General features: G+C 39.3%; 1 protein-coding gene and 1 pseudogene across 4 annotated transcripts in view; both read left to right on the top strand.

Moving 5' to 3' along the window:
- Nucleotides 1-299: 299 nt before the first annotated feature.
- On the top strand, nucleotides 300-2,427 carry LOC124247191 (zinc finger protein 624-like; annotated as a pseudogene).
- Nucleotides 2,428-13,605: 11,178 nt separating this feature from the next.
- The window catches only part of ZNF624 (zinc finger protein 624), a 36,906-nt gene continuing 34,774 nt past the window's right edge, over nucleotides 13,606-15,737 (top strand). Inside the window, exon 1 of one of the 4 annotated variants that reach the window (XM_046674625.1) lies at nucleotides 13,606-13,675. The gene's annotated coding sequence lies outside the window, so the exon portion shown is untranslated. Of the gene's footprint in view, nucleotides 13,676-14,293; nucleotides 14,320-15,737 lie in introns of those variants that run through there. The other 3 variants (XM_046674627.1, XM_046674628.1, XM_046674626.1) reach the window with 3 other exon arrangements.

Here is a 15,737-nt window from a genome sequence, read left to right as displayed (position 1 = left end):
TCAAGCAAAAAGAGGAAGATTGGCAATGAATGTTAGCTCAGGGCCAATTTTCCTCAACAACAACAACAAAATTATTGTGATGTTTGTGTGCTTTAAACAAATGGTCAGAAATCATTTTATTAATAATTCTGCAGTAGAAAGTTGATCTTTTTCATTTAACCATCAGGTTTATACTACAGCAGTTATCTTTCCCCCTAACATTGGAAATAATCTTTTTTTTTTCCATCTCTTTCAGACTGGAAGACCAAACCTGAAACCAAGCATCCTGTTCCAACAGCAGATATTTCTGAAGAAGGAACATGCAAGGGACCATAATGGAAAGACTAATAAAAAATGATCCTCAGGATCCTAGTTTAGGAGAATCCAGGACAAGATATTACAGGTTATTGAGACAAAATTTTTGTGATAATTTGAATAAAAGAATAATTACCCAAGGGGAAACTCTCACTGAAGAAAGTGACTTCTGGTTGAAGTCTACTCTCTTTAAAGAACAGAGAAGTCTTACAGAAGACAGTCATCACAGAAGTAATCTAGATGGACAAAGTTGGAAAGAAAACTCAGAGCTGATTATTCAATCAGGAACCTACTTGGGCAAGAAAATTTGCAAGACTGCTAACAGCAACAAGGATGTGAGGTAGGCCTCATGACTTAAAATAGATAAGAAAATTAATGGTAAAGGGAAACCTTATAAGTGTAATATATGGGGAAGAGCTTTTAGTTTTAGTTTGTCACTTATTCAACATCAGAGAATTCATAATAAAGAGGAACCATATGAATGTGATGAATATGGGAAAGTTTTCAGTCAACCTGCATATCTTAATCAACATAAAAAAATTCATAGTGGGGAAAAACCGTATAAAACTTGTGAATGTGGGAAAGCCGTCATTGTCTCCTCAACTTTAATCGTACATCAGCAAGTTCATACTGAAGAGAAACCTTATGAGTGCACTGTCTGTGGAAAAGCCTTCAGCTAATATGCACACTTTACTCAACATCTGAGAATTCATACTGGAGAGAAACCTGGTATATGTCATGAAGGTGGCAAAGCGGTGAGTCAGACATCAGAACTTACAAAACATCAAGGAATTCACACTGGAGAGAAGCCCTACAAATGTAGCAATTGTGGGAAAGCTTTTAGTAATAACACATACCTTACTGTACATATGAGGACCCATTCTGAAGAAAAGCCATATAAATGCACTGAATGTGGGAAGGCATTCAGATGTAGCCCAGATTTTACAGTACGTCAGAGAATTCACACTGGAGAGAAGCCCTGTAGATATAGTGAATGTGGAGGAGCCTTCAGAAGTAACTCAACCTTACTCTGCATGTTGGAGTGCATACTGGAGAGAAACCCTATGAATGTAGTGAATGTGGCAAATCATTTAGTCATACAGTAAACCTCATAGAACATCAGAGAATTCATACAGGAGAAAAACCATATCGATGTAATGAATGTGGGGAAGCCATTAAAAATAAATCAAGCCTTACTGTACATCAGAGAAGTCATCCTGGAGACAAACCATATAAATGCAATGAATGTGGAAAGAGCTTCTTGCATTCCTCATCTCTTATTATACATCAGTGAATTCATATGGAAGAAAAATATTACCAGTGTAGTGAAGGTGAGAAATCATTCAGGCTAAAATCATACCTAACTGTTCATCAGAGAATTCATAATGGAGAGAAAGCATACAGATGTACTGAATGTGAGAAAGCATTCATTCAAATGGTAAATCTCACAACATCAGAAAATTCACACTGGATTGAAACCATGTAAATTACCAATTGTGGGAAATCTTTCAGGAGTAACTCATACCTTATGGTATGTCAGAGGACCCATACTGGAGAAAAACCACATAAATGTAATGAACGTAGGAAAGCTTTCACTAACATGTCACAGCTTATTCTGCATAAGCAAACTCATACTGGTGAGAAGCCTTATAAATGCAGTGAATGTGGTAAAGTCTTCACAAGCAATTCAGGCCTTCATGCCCATCAAAGAATACATACTGGGGAGGACCCATTTAAATGTAATGACAGTGGGATGATAGATGTTATAGAACATCAGAAAATTCATACTGGGGAGAAATCTCATAGATGTGATGAATGTGGAAAAGTCTTCAGAAGAGGTTATCGCCTTATGGTCCATGTGAGAACACATACTGGAGAGAAGCCTTATATGTGTAAGAAATGTGGGAAAAGTCTTGTCAGTGTATCACAGCTTATCCTTCACTGGAGAGTTCACACTGGTGAGAAGCCCTAATATGGAAGGAATGTGGAAAAGCTTTCAGGACTAATTCTGACTTTATTGTATGTCATAGAGTACACACTGGAGAAAAACTTGATAAATGTAATGAATGTGAAAAAGCTTTCAGGTGTAGCTTAAGCCTTACTATACATCAGAAAGCACATCAAGGAGTATGAATGTACAAAATGCAAGATGCCATATAATGTCCGTTCTCAGAGAACACCGGAGAATACGCCTACTTCATTTCTTACCCTTTGGACTTCTTAAGAAGAGGTCAGACATCAGTCTATGTAGCCTTCAGTTGCAGAGAATGCATGTCAAATACTCCGAGAGATCCTCAAAAGTCTTTTTGTATTCTCCAACTCTCAACCAGTTTATACTCTTGCAGAGGAGGAAACTTTAGGAGTCATCTAATCAATTCTTGGCCGCCTATTCTTAAAATTTACATTTTATTGGATGCTTTTCTTTGTTATCTGACATCTATCATCTTGACGTTTTCACCAATATATCCATTTTAATATTCTATTCCAGATACTCTTCAGAAGATTTTTTCCAGAATCTATTATCTTTGGAAATTTTTTGAATCAGTAATAAGTGCATATATACAAAACTCAGGAAATCCAAAAGATATGCCTCATTAAAAGTGTTCTTCCTCAATTGATTCTTCAGATTTTTCATTCTCCTGTTCAGTGTTTAGTTCTAGTTTTTCAGTAATGGATATCATGAATTCAGAATAGCATTAGCATCTTTGTACATATATGTACATCTTACTATATTTTCATTGTTTTCTTAAGGTAGTCTCAGAAATTAAAATTAACTGTGCTATGATTTTTTAAACTTTCCTTCCAAAATAGTTTCAGCACTTTACAATGCCATTGTAAATATATGAAGATGATATTTTCAGTAAACTCTCAACATACCAGAATGTCAACTTTTCTCTTTTTAGTTTTGTTACCAAAAGTTCAGTCTCTGATCCCAATGCCAATGCAAATAACAAAAACAGAGTCTTCGGTGAAAAAGGAAGGTGTTATTTTGCCTGGCAGAGGGAGCAAAGCAAGGGCTAGTGCCCCAAAAGTTGCTTGCTCCCCATTAAGAAATGGGTAGAGGCTTTTATCTGGGGTTTCAGGTAGAGGAGGGGGACCATGGACTTCTTGGTCAGCATTTTCCCATCAGCCTGTGTCTGGGGCTGCTTCCAGCGGAGGAGACAAAGGATTTCTCAGATGAGTGTCCTTGGCTGTTTATCTCCATGGTGGAAGGTAGACTCTGATGTCAGGAAGCCGAGGAGTTGGGCCTGGGAAGCTTCAGTTTCTTGATATTCTCTGGACGTTAGTTTCTCTGTGAAAGTACTTCAAATTCCTGGGATCAGCCACAACTTTAGTGGGAGCCCAGCCTGAGGCCATCTGGACTTAAACAATTTGTAACTTCTGTTTGGTTGTAAGGCTCAGGGGGTCAGAGGTTAAAGAAACAAACATTTACATGTGAGTGGAACTAAAGACCCAGGGAACTGGAATGTGTGCTTTTAGTTTTAACCCATGTATGGGGGCTTCACTGTAGGGGAACCAATATCAAGGCTGGTATTAACTAAGAGCCAGCAACAGTTTGACATGGGGAGTTGAATTGAACATCTCCAAGAGTGTGTTTGAAAGACATTAGGTGCCCGCATTTATGTCCCAGGTTTTTGTTTTGTCAAAAGTTGTTCAACTTTAACCGTTTTGAAAGGTATGTATAAGTAGATAATGTTGAAGAGGAGGTATTGAAGGAGGAGAGCAGAGCCCTCCTTCCTGATGAGTCTTAGGGGAGGGAAGTTATTTGGGAGGATAGAAAAGCAAAAGCAGCTGCTGAGAAGGACAACTTTTGGAGAAAAAATATTAAAGTCAATCTTTCAGATGTTTCACTGTCTGATATAACCCCTTCCCCAAGAGAACTTAAGTAAATACATAAAATGATTATCGACGTTTTTGGAGATAAATTCCGGGTTGTTTGTTTTTGTGGAAATGTGGAACTAGCCACTGTAGGAGAGGAACGCTGGCCTGAGGTGACCAAATTTCTCTTGGTTTGGACTAATTAGTAGGCAGGGAAAGAATTCATGCTTGCCTTTATTTTCATTTGTCCTCAGTGGTCATATCATTGCTCATTTATGTATTCAAATATTACTACTTTTCTTATTTTGTTTAAATGTTTATAATAAAGATATTAACCATATAACATTTAATACAAATATTTTTTCATAGGCTGACGTTTGCCTTTTTATTGTCAGTAAGTTTTTTCTCCTCTTAAATCTATATTTAGCCTTTCTATATAGGAACATATTATGTCTTTTCATTGGTTCTTGTATCTTTTATATAACTTTCCACATATTAGATTTACACAATTTTCAATATTATTACGTCTATGCTCTGTTTTTCTGATTATAGCTAGTTTCATAGTTATATAAATAGTTAACTAGGTTATGAGGGTGTCACAGTTGCATAGAAACCTACATCACTTCCAGTGCTCCTTCAGGGCCTTTCTACCGTCCTCTACTGCTTTGATTACTTTGTAATAACAGCTCAGTCCCATCCAAACTAGTTGGTGGATATTTTTTTCTGTATTCTGTGATGTTCTCACTGTTATAATAAAGGCAGCTGTGTGAGTGTCATGGGTAAGCAGGAGGAACTTAGGAAACAATAACTCAAAATGGGCCCTAGCTCTGCACCAGAGACAAAAAGCAAATGTTTTACGTAAATGTGAAGCTTGCGTCTTGGTATACTCCAATTTTCTTATACTTTTAATCAAAAGTACTCACACAGAAAAGTATATGAAAGGTGTTGACTCTAACAAATAATTCGAAAACAAACACTTGTGAAAACTCCAGGACACAAAATAGAAGGTTACCAAAACTCTGGAAGACCTCTTTGTGACCCGCTTCACTCATAACCTGTCCTACACTCTCTCAGGCAGTCCTGCCTTTCTATCTGGGACGAAGGGCTCCTGTCTGAGCCCTGAGCCTTGCAAGGGCCCCATTCTGGTCCTCCTCCACCTGTAACTGTCTCCACCGGCTGAGGAGTCTATGGGGCCAAGGGAATATGTCAACTGGAGCCTGTTCTTCCTCTTTCTAGATAATGCTCTAGGTACCCCGGACCTCAGCTTCGGCATCAGAGCGAAACTTGCTACTATGTACAAACCTATAAGTCTGAGGCAAGGGGACAGCTTTCGGTCAGTAGGGGAGGACTCAGTTTGGAAGTGCAGGCCTTTGGAGGTGTGAGCCATAGCCAGGGTGACATAACTGAGTGGGCTGCAGTAGGTCTCCCGACACCACCATATTCTGACACAAAACTCTGAGGAGGTACAAAAATATATTTACCTATAAAGCAAGAGAACATATATTTTATTGAACAGTTTGTTACCTTGATTTTTTTAATTCACAATTTATTTTGTCTGTATAATACATTTTAGAATTTGATGAATTAGGTTAAAAAGCGTATTAAATGGTAAGTCTATGAAGTATCATAAGCAATGTCAAAACAAAAGATTTTAAATTACAAAATGTTAAATATGTAGGTACATGACATTTCACTAAAACAAATTATAGATATTTTCTAAAGAAAAATAATTGTGCCACTTATTCTCTTGTTTCTATGAAATTTTCCTGTTCTGTACACAGACATTTTATACAAAATATGTTTACATTTTTATTACTACCATAAAACAAAAATACAATGTATGTGCAATATTAAAAAAGATATAAAGTCACATTAAAAACACACTTGGAATAGCACTATTTCCAGTGTACAGATACTTTAGAAAAAGTGAAGATGTCAAATGCAGAATTTTCTGAAGAAAAAGTCACCAAATTACCAGTCTATTTTCAATGTACTACTTTTGAAATAAGTTTTGTATAAATATATATCTATATGATAACATGTAAATTGAACAATTAGCTCAGGGAATCAGAGTACTTAGTACAGAAACCTGAATAAGCCCAAATATTAAATAGTACTCTTATCAAAGAACGTTCTTCTCAGAGTGTTTTTTTCTTTTTGGCTAATGAATTTGTTTTCAATAAAGAGCGGAAATAAAACCTAGACAAAAATATTCATAACTTTACACAATGAACCAAACATTGATATTTTGATCATTCCCTAGGGAGAAACATCCTTTGGGAAAAATATCCTTTCCAAAAATCTCTGAAGCATACCTAACATCCAAGATCAGGATACGTGAGATATCAAATATCAGCTAAAGATTGAAATTCAAACAATGGCATTTCAAAATACATAAGACACTGCTTTATACAATAAAAATCATCCTTTTTTCTTCAAAAGGAGAAGGCATGTAAACTTTTTTAAATGATGGGTTTAATAATGGTGAAGCGGATAAGTACTTGTCAAGATTCGCAGGAATGTTTTTCACGGTGTGCTTTTCCGCTTAAAAGGGAAAGCTTTTAAATTAGTAGTTGCTCTTGCTCTCTAACACAATAAACTCTCTCCCCAAAATTACTTCCTCCAAAACACAGAGAAATAAATATTGGCAGTGGGTTTAAATAAAACCAATTGGCAGCAGGCAGTAGAGCTGCAGGAGGAACTACGTCTACTTTTTACAATATTTTAACAGATATGGGAGAGCTCGATTAAAAAGAGGATCTTAAAAGAAGCTGCATTTTATCTTTATGTATGCATCGAGACATTAACACTAAGTTATATAAACTTACACCAGAAACAAAAAAAATTCGAACCACTTCTTTAGAATAGCACTACACATCTCAAATGGCTTTCAAGCAGGGTAAATAAGTCAAAATACTGGCCACCCTGAGGAAACAAAGAACACACAAAGCGCTAAGTTTAAAGATTTTCTCATGCTATTCCATCTAAAACAAAAGCTCAATACAAGCAAGTCTGGAAAATATTTGGACACATTTGAAGATGGATTAAAACTTAGATACTGTATTTCACTTACGATGTGTTTATAATGTGTGCTCTCTTAAAAAAGATTCGATTAAAATCATCCCCACTATTGCTTCCTCTAAGCTCTTAGAACCATATTGGGTCAATAACTGAAGGTCATGATAATGCCCAGCACATACAAGCTAGTTTTGTTAAATTATGCCTAAAGGCAGCAACAGTTTGCATTAGCGCAAGAATTGATTTAACTTAAAATGATCTCATTCTAACTTTACACAAAATATGGAATTCTTAGAGACTATTTTTATTAAGTTCAAGAGTCTTGTTAAAGGGCCACAATGTCTGAGTAAAGAGAAAATTATGCAAATAAAAATATATAAACATTTTTTTAAATTCTAATTCCAGTCAAACTAGAGAAAGATTTTTTTGAAATAAATTTCTCCCATTATCTTACTCAAAAACCTTGGTACTACACAAAAGACTTGAAAATATGGCTTTGGATGTACATTTTAAAAAGTAGGACATGGTATACATGTCATTAACCAAAGTAGAGAAATACTCTAGAAAATAAAGTGGCTGAGGATTGCCATGTCACCTTTTTCAGTGAATTGTGTTAAGAACGCAATTTCTATAAGATTTTTTTTTAACGCTAACAACAATCACGTGGAAACAATTTCAAGGTTGTAAAGTCTTAAGTATGTAATCCTTTTAAAAGTGTTTCTTTGACTTGAAAAATACTGGAACCACCAAGTTTTAAACGGTCACAAATTGCATTTTGGTAGGCCATGAAGATGATGACCAGGTTGGTTTTCTATAGCTCTGATTATGTGAAATATTCCTCCTTAAGAATATACTTGGATTGTGATGACACCACCACCCAACAAATGTGGCAAAATAGTCTGAAAATGGAGTCTGATAATTCACTATTGTGTGAACTCCTAATCTTGAGCTAACGTGGAAGCTTGTTATTCCTACAGAAATGGGTCGAAGGAAGCTTTGAATTTTGACTGTAACTGATTTGTATGGCACAAAAAGTATGTATTTTCTACAAAAACCATAAAAGATTGATCCCCATTGTCTGACACCTTACATCGTGAAAGGCTAGTACCCACTCTGGGAAACCAGCTCGTCCTCCCTGCAGCAAGCGAGCATCCAAGGTTTTCTTGGTTATAAATATTCTGAAGCAGCTCTGATTTCCAGGGTGCAAGAGGACAGTCCTTCTGATCCTTCTGTGCCTGAAGAACCGCTTTGTGCTCTGTCTTAGCATCTATATATCTTCAAATAAAGACTATCTGTCCCCATTGCAACCAGGAGGCACTTGCCAGACTATACATTGCATACTGGGGATATATTTTTTTTTTCCAGATCATCTATTTTAACCCATGCTGTTTCTCATTCTTTCATTTTTAGCTGCTTCTTCCAGTTTCTCTGCTTTAAATTATTGAGAGTTATCATCAAATAATTTTTGGTTCATCGCCAGGGAGAATTTAGCAAATTTATATCAAGCAATATATTTTTTTGTTCCAACGCATCTTTATTTTTTATTGAAGTATAATTGACATATAATATTATATTAGTTTCAGATGTACAACATAGTGATTCAATATTTATATACATGATGAAAATGCTCACCATGATGTCCAGTTACCTTCTGTCACCATAAAAAGTTATTACACTATTATTGACCATATTCCCTATGTCCTACATTACATCCCTGTGACTTATTTTATAACTGGAAGTTTGTACCTCTTAATACCCTTCACCTATTTCACCCACAGCATCGCACCCCCCCATTGGTAACCACCAGTTTGTTCCCTGTATCTATGAGTCTGTTCCTGTTTTGTTTTGTTAGGCTTTTTTTTAAGATTCCACATGTAAGTGAAGTCATACAGTATTTATCTTTCTTTGTCTGACTTATTTCACTTAGCATAATACACTCTAGGTCCATCCATGTTGTCACAAATGGCAAGACTTCATTCTTTCTATGGCTGAGTAATATTCCATTGTGTGTGTGTGTATATATATGGGTGTATATATATATATATATATTCTTTATCCATTCTTCTATCACTGGACACTTAGGTTCCATATCTTGGCTATTGTAAATACTATAATACTGCAATGAACATAGGGGCACGCATGTCCTTTTGAATTAGCATTTTTGTTTTCTTTGGATAAATACCCAGAAGTGGAATTGCTGGACCATATGGTACTTCTATTTTTAATTTTTTGAATAACCTCCATACCGATTTCCCAGGTGGCTGCACCAATTTACAATCCCACCAACAGTGCACAAGCATTCCTTTTTCTCTACATCCTCGCCAACACTTGTTGTTTTTTGTTTATTTTTTGATAATAGCCATTCTGACAGTGTGAGGTGATATCTCATTGTGGTTTTGGTTTGCATTTCCTTGATGATTAGTGATGCTTGTTGAGCATCTTTTCATATGCCTGTTGGCCATCTGTGTGTCTGCTTTGGGAAAACATCTATGCAGGTTCTCTGCTCATTTTTTAATTAGATTGTTTCTTTTTTTGATATTAAGTTGTATGAGTTTTTATATATTTTGGATATTAATCCTTATCAGATATATCATTTGCAGATACCTTCTCCCATTCAGTAGGTTGCCTTTTTGTTTTGATGATGGTTTCCTTCACTGTGCAAAAACCTTTTTAGTTTGATGTAGTCCCATTTGTTTATTTTTGCCTTTCTTGCCCTTTCCTGAGGAGACATATCCAAAAAAATATTGCTAAGACTGATCTCAAAGAGCTTACTGCCTTTGTTGTCTTCTAGTTTTATGGTTTCAGGTCTTACATTTAAATCTTTAATCCATTTTGAGTTTATATTTGTGTATAGTGTAAAATAGCGGTCCAGTTTCATCCTTTTTCATATGCCTGTCCAGTTTTTCTAACATCACTTATTGAAGAGACTCTCTTTTCCCCATTGTGTATTCTTGGCTCCTTCTTCCTAAGTTAATTGACCCTATACATGTGGGTTTATATCTGGGCTGTCTATTCTGTTCCATTGATCTATGTGTCTGCTTTTGTGTCAGTACCATACATTTAGATTACTATGACTTTGTAGTATAGTTTGAAATCAGGGAACCAATGTATCTTTAAATTGCAGTACAAGGGCAGAAACATAATAGAAAGAGTTTTTCTGCATTGTCACTAATCAAACTTGGGTTCTGAGTTGTCAGTTACTTTCTTTCAGCACTTAAAAAAAATGTTGCCCCATCTCCTTCTGGCCTCTGTGGTTTCTGATGAGAAATCTACTGTCATTTAATTTTCTGTTACTGGTATGGTGTCCTTTCTCACTTGCTGCTTGCAGGATTCTTCTTTGTCTTTAGCTCTCAGGAGTTTGATTATTATCTGTCTTAGGCTGGATTTCCTTGTATTTATCCTGCTTGGCATTTTCGTAGCTTCTTGACTCTGCAGATTTATGTTTTTTGCCAAATTAGAGGACACTTTGAGTATTATGTTATGAGACTCTGAATTTTTATTTAAATCGTGTTTTAGCAGGGCTCCCCTGACACCACTCTGGTGGGAGAAAGAAGGTCGCCACCACCTGGTTATTTGGTAGGAGTAGACATCTTCAGTTACTTAGCCTCTATTGACAGGTCTGGGAGGGGAATTTCTTGTTACCGCTGGGCAGGAGTAAAATTTCAGGCTCCCCACTAGGCCACCACCACTGACAACACTTTGTCAGGAAGGGAGAGGCATTCTACTACTGCTTCACATGGCTGCCACTGACACCGTGCGTGGGGAAGCTCAATATTACCAGGCGTGAATGAAAGTCCCAGCTCCTCACACTCCCTTCTCTGACATCACCCCTGCAGGGACAAGGGGAACCTCATTACAGTCAGGGGAGGGTGGAAGTAAAGGTTCCCCACTCAGCTTTTGCTGATGGGGATGAGGTGGGATCCACAGTTTTTGCCTGGAGTTGAGTGGTTATTTTCTTAAGGGTTTTCTGTCGTGCTAGGTTGCCCTTTTCTTGGTCCTTTGGCTGGAGACAACAGGCTTTATTTAGGGCTTTTTTTTTTAACCTGCACTCATTGGCATTTTAGGTTGTCAGCTTCTCCAACACCCAGGCCAGGATATATGATGCAAAAAGAAAATCTGGGAAATTCACCACTGTGTCTTAGCACAGTCCCTAGCTGGCCTGCCTTCTGTCTAACTTTCTGAGTCTTATATTTGTTTTATAGATAATATCAAGGGTTTTTAGCTGTACTTAGTGGGAGGTATAGGAGAAGTGTGTCTACTCCATCTCATCCCACTACCAAATCACTGGTTCACCTTCATTTATGAAAAATCTTTTGATGGGTATAAATTTCTGGGCTGATTGTTTTTTTCTTTCAGTACTTTAAATGTGTTGATTCACTACCTTCTGGCTTTTTTTTTTTCTGATGAGAAGTAATTATCTTTGTTCCCCAATATATGCAGATCTTTGCTCCTCCAGCTGTTAAGATTTTCCTTTATTACCAGTTTGTAGCAATTTGATTATGATATGCCTTGGTGTGGTTTTCTTCATGTCTTTTCTTTGAATTTCATTGAGCTGCTTGGATCTGTGGGTTTGTAATTTTCATCAAATTTTGAAAATAGCCATTATTTCTTTAAATATTTTTCTACTCCCCCACTCTCACTTCTCCTTCTAGGATTGTAATTACACATAATTAGGCTACTTCATATTGTTCCATAACTCACTGGTGCTCTGTTCATTCTCCATCGTCTTTCTCCTTATGTTTCATTTTGGACAGTTTCTATTCCTATGTCTTTGAATTCACTAATCTTTTCTTTTTCAGTGTCCAATCTGCTTTTAATCCAATCCAGTATATTTTTCATTTCAGATATGTGTTTGTTATCTCCATAAGTTCAATCTCCCACTTGTATTTCTCCTGTGATAGTTCAGGGGTCACTGGGTTATGTCACACTTTCCCCAAAGATATCCATTGGCTCTTTGAGATCTCAAGAGCTCAGTTTTGCACTGCGTTCAGTTTCACTGAGCTTAATATTTGCCTGCAGATCCCCATCTGGAGGCCACTGACCCTAAGTGGGCCTCATACACAATCAAAGCGGCAGAGAATCCAAGGCACACAGAGGAGGAATGGATTAGGGAGGAAACCCGCTCATTGAGGGAAGCTGCTCTGGAGTCTTGAGGACTCTGTTTGACTAACTGTGGAGAATATGGTCTTTGTGTTACCACCTACAAACATAGGTTCTTCATCCACCAGACAAGAGGGGCCAAATAAAAACTAGAATGCCAGGCTTATGGCAAGGAAAGGGATTTTATTTCGGATGATATCAGCCAGGAGACGAGAGTGAGCCCTCAAATTTGTCTCGTTTTATCTCATCTCCCCAAAAGAGGGGTTTTAAAGGTTTGTGAGGAATGTGGCTGCTTGTAGCGTCAGCGGCCTTGCTGGTCAGAGCTTTCCCGCCAGCCTGCATTCACCCTTGGGAGGAGGAGAAGGAGATAACAAATCCAGGTGGCTGTCCTTGGCTGTGTCTGTCTCCATGGCAGATAGTGGATTCTGGAGCCAGGGAGTAAGCAGGGAAAGAGTGCTTTGGTTTTCACCCCATATATGCTGGCTTTAATGTAGGGGAACTGATATCAGGGCCGGCATCATTCGGGCATTAAAACCATGGAATTGAGGCATAGGAAACTATGCTTTAAAATAATAATTATCTTTTAATAAATATTATTATTATTATTAGGATGAGCCAAGGAAGGAATCTCTGGTTGAAAGACTCAGAAATTATAATGAAGGCATTATGAATATTTGGGTCAAGAAGTTGAGTAAAAAACAAGCAAAAGCGTGGAAGCACACTTGCCGACTCTGCCTGCATCTGGGGTTTTAACTAAGTTACGGGAGGACTATCTGTTCTCTCACTCCCTTTATTTCTTTAGTCACACGGAAATGTTTCAAGGCAAGGGGTGTGTCATTTTTCTTTGTGTGGCTAGTGCTTGACACAAAGTTATGGTCTCTCAATTTGACTGGATTTTTTTTTTATGTGGGGCGATGATGCTAAGTCCTTTTGTTTTTTTTAGATTGGCACTTGAGCCAACATCTGTTGACAATCTTTTTTGTTTTATTTCTTCTTCTTCTCCCCTGAGCCGCCAGTACATAGTTGTATACTCTGGTTGTAGGTCCTTCTGGTTGTGCTGTGTGGCAGGTTGCCTCAGCATGTCCTGATGAGCAGTGCCATGTCCCCTCCGAGGATCCTAACCGGTGAAACCCTGGGCCGGGGAAGCGGAGCGCCTGAACTTAACCACTCGTCCTCAGGGCGGCCCCTGGATTTCTCAGGTCACCCAAACTATCGATAAACACAGACAATTCCCTCATATGTTCAGACAAAGTGAAGGGGGGAAAAATCAAAGAAAAAACTCCCACCTCAGGCGCTGGGGATTCTGGGGGCTGTAGTTCCGACGCCCGGCTGCGCAGGCGCACTGGCGTGCCTGGCGGCCGGCCCAGCCGAGCCGGCGCCATTGCTGGAAGCGTTCCCGCCCTGCTCTGCGAATGCCCTCAGTTGTCCTCAGTTCGGCCGCCAGGTATTCGTTGCCCCGGGCGCCAGGCCTCGGTTCCCCGCCGCCCCTCCCTCGGCGCTTGGCTCCCGGCGGCGTCCGGGGCGTGGCCGTTCCCTCCAGAGCCCCTGTCCCTGAGCGGGCCCGCCCACCCCGAGAGGCGATTGGGGCTGGGCCTCCCCCGCCCCCGGCTTCTCTCGAAAGCGGCGGATGCCCTCGGCGGCGGGCTCGCGGGGCTGGGGTTGGGAGCACCGGAGCCTGGGCTGGGGCGCCCCTGGGCCATCCTCCTCCTCCCAGTCCCGCGCCTCTGATGGAGGGAGGGCGGACCCCCGAGAGGCCGGAGAAGGGCAGTTAGGCAGAGAGGGCGAAGCCAGAGGAGGAGAACCTCCGTCCCGGCTGCGGAACCGGCAGGGATGGAACTGGGTTTCCTATCCGGTGACCTGACAGGGGGACGTTCTCCTGTCTTGGGTCACCGAGGCAGCTTTTCCTTGCCGGCTCATTTTCCGGCATTTCAGATCGTCACTTTTAAATCACTGCTTTCTCCCCGACGTGACAGGGGTCTCCTTGCGCTGGTTGGGAAACGCTGGCCTGGTCCACGGCGCTGACGTTCTCAGCAAGAACTGCTCCCTTCGTAGTTTAAACGCCACTACGTGGCTTAGGAGCCACAGCAGGTGAAGTTTCTCCTGAAGTCTCGATACTTCTGCAAAGCTTGGCAGGACAGGGCTTGAGTGAAGTCACAACATCCAGAAAAAATACCTAGGAAGTTATGACTGGGGGGAAACACCGGCCTAGATATTTTCTGCGTATTGTCAAAGGCGAAAGCAGTCACATAGAATGTGGTTAGCCTCATTTGCTAGCAACTTAGCTGATTGACTGTGGTCCAGTGACTTGCCTATAATCATGTTAACGCAGTAGCCAAACCAAAATTAGCACCTGGGGGTGTGGACAGCCACTCTGGAATTTTATTCCTATACCAAACTCCTATGTATATGTGGGTACTTGTCTGCTTGGAAAGTATGGAAAAGTAGAAAGAAGGATAAATATCACAGGCCTAGGTCTCAGTAAAGTCTGGCTTACTCGCAGTCTTTTTCTCGATGCATTATTTTCACACAGTGGAGATCCAACTGAGTATATTGAATGTTAAATAGCGTTGTTTATTCTGATTATGAAAGGAAAAAGATGTTTATTGCACGGTTTGGTTGTTAAAGGTATTTGACTGGTATTATCTATATGGCTCATTACCAAGGAGGAGTTTATTACTCTCTACAAATTTAAAAAGAAATGATGACTTGGCGTTCTTAATGAGTTTTAAAGATACAGTTCCAGGAAATTGAAAATGTCCTCAGTTGCTCTTTGGTGGTCTCCTTTTGTGTTTGGGAAAAATGGTTTTTATTATTCCTCTTAGCCCATTTTTCCTTTCCAACCTTGTAAAGCTGGACTTCTTAACTTGGGGTCAGCACTTGAGACTTCAATATAGGAATTCTCTCAGATTATTCTTTCTTTAAGTCTTATCTCTACACTGTGTTTTTCCTCCCTCAACTTCTTATTCTTTCTCTTCCACCAAAACCTTTTCATTGTGCCTAGTGAAACCCCAGTGTCATGGAACAAACTACTCTACGTGCTTAATTAAGATGTTCACGTTTTCTCGATTTAACTAAACCCTGCTCTCCCCTGCTTACCTGATATCTTTAAATTTTTCTTTCATGACCGTTCACTCTCTTAGTTAGGAAATTAACTTTGCAGCTTTATCATATTCCAAGTGGTTTGACCAAGAAAGACCATTTCTTTCTTTCTCATATAAAAGTCTGAATTGGTAGGTGGCTGGCAGTGATGAGGGTGGGTGGGGCTAGGCAGCTCTGGTCCATTAGGTCATCTGGAAACCCAGGTTCCATGCAATTTTTTGCTCTACCACCCGCTAGGGGATGCTGTCCTCCCTCTGGTGGAAGCTGGCTCCTTCTCATACTGTACATTCTGAAAGGCCACTGGAAGGGGAAATGAAGAAGTGAAGGGCAAACCACTCCCTTTTAAAGATGTGACCTGAAAGTTGCATGCATCTCTTTTATTCAGATCCCGTTTGCTATAATTCAGT

The sequence above is a fragment of the Equus quagga genome, chromosome 11 (assembly GCF_021613505.1).
Source record: "Equus quagga isolate Etosha38 chromosome 11, UCLA_HA_Equagga_1.0, whole genome shotgun sequence".
Lineage (NCBI taxonomy): Eukaryota > Metazoa > Chordata > Mammalia > Perissodactyla > Equidae > Equus > Equus quagga.
The sequence above is the reverse complement of the archived record's forward strand: the minus strand, read 5'-3'. Positions and strand labels throughout refer to the sequence as shown.